This window comes from Taudactylus pleione, unplaced genomic scaffold (genome assembly GCF_031769625.1).
Source record: "Taudactylus pleione unplaced genomic scaffold, aTauple2 ptg000350l, whole genome shotgun sequence".
Taxonomy (NCBI): Eukaryota; Metazoa; Chordata; class Amphibia; order Anura; family Myobatrachidae; genus Taudactylus; species Taudactylus pleione.
In genome coordinates this window covers 1,532,041-1,533,793 of record NW_028284751.1, presented here as the reverse complement: position 1 = coordinate 1,533,793, position 1,753 = coordinate 1,532,041, and positions in this window count along the sequence as shown.

Here is a 1,753-nt window from a genome sequence, read left to right as displayed (position 1 = left end):
CCGAAGCAATCACGAGAATCAAGAGCCAGTGCAGACCTGGTAAGAGATCCCAATATTACAGTACACCCTGGTGGGTTGTCACACCCATATGCATGATATCAAAGTCTCTGACCATGCTCCTCTCACTGTGACACTTACATTTCCCGCAGATCCTTACCGTGATAATATATGGCGATTTCCCCCACATCTGGCCTCCTCAGCTGATTTCCGCCCTTTTTTCAAGTCAAAATGGTCTGATTTTGTCGACGATAATCTTGATCACTCGGACAATCCCGGCCTTATGTGGGAAACTTTAAAGGCAGTGTTACGAGGCTATATCATTAGTTACATGGCAAAGCGTAAACGCGAGACATCAGCAAACTGTGCCTCACTGCGCGCTGCAGTAAACCAAACTTTCACTGCCTATACGATGGATTCATCACCTGATAAACTGCGTCAATATAAACAATCCCATCAATTATTAGAAGACTTCCTTCTCTCACAGGTGAAACACAGGGTCTCATTCAGACCCACTCGCGAGCGCAGGACGCTTGCAAGCGGGTCGATGGTACCCAAATGCGCATGCGCACGAGGGAGGGAGCTCCGTCGTGCACATGCGCGAGACCCGCATAGCGACAGCCAAGCTGTCGCTGCGGGTCTCGCACCAAAGGGGGCATGCTGTCAATGGTGATTGACAGCACGCCCCCTTTGGTGGGCGTGCTGGGGGCGTGGCTGCCAGACGGAGGCATTCCCATGGGAACGCCTACCGTCTGGGTCCGGCCCCACTGACATCACTAGTGATGTCAGTGGGAGTGATTTTGGCTCTGATAGAGCCAAAATCACTCCAGGGCTTGCGGCATCGAGACCCTACCGCAGTGTCTCGTCGCAAGCCCGATGGTCGCGATGGTCTTGACCATCGCGACCATCATGGACGCTCGCATAAGCTGTGGGTGGTAACCCACAGCTATGCTAGCGTCCAAAAGGCCGCTCCAAATTTAAATAGGACAGCCCTGATTCAGAGAGAGCGCTCTAGTCAGAGCGTCCGGCTCTGAATCAGGGCCACAGTCTAGAGGTCTCTAAACATAAATACAAGGGTTGTTCAAAAAGTAATGCCTAAATGCTCATAAATCTGAAATAATATATGTGAAACTTTGTCTGTTTGTAGTTTAATATGTCTGCTAGCTATATATGTATTATTGTTTAGGTAGTCCAAGAAATACCATGGAATCCAAGATGAAACAAAGCCTTCCTTTACTGGAAAAAGAAGGCTGCAGTGCTACAGAAATTCACAGAAGACTGAAAAAAGTGTATGGTGAGTGTACAATTGACTATAGCAATGTCAGAAGGCGGATGAAGCGTTTTCAATCGGGAAAAACGTCCATGTACGACAAACCTCGTGGTGGAAGACAATCAACTGCAGTGACAGCAGTGAACTGACACAAAGTCGATGCCATGATTCAGAAAGACCATTGTGTGACCATCAGAGATATCAGTGATGAACTTGAATGTAGCCATGGCACTGTAAAAACACTAATCGATGATTTGGGATATTGTAAAGTGTTTGCTAAATGGGTTCCAAATAAATTAACCGGGGATCATAAGGCCCAGAGGGTGGAAGTGTGCAATGACCTTTTGACCAATTTTGAAGCCAACCCTGAGACGTTTTTGGAAAATGTCATTACAGGAGATGAGACCTGGGTATTCCTTTCTGACCCAGAAACAAAGGCCCAATCAATGCAATGGAAACACCCAAGTTCACCTAGGCCAAAAAAGT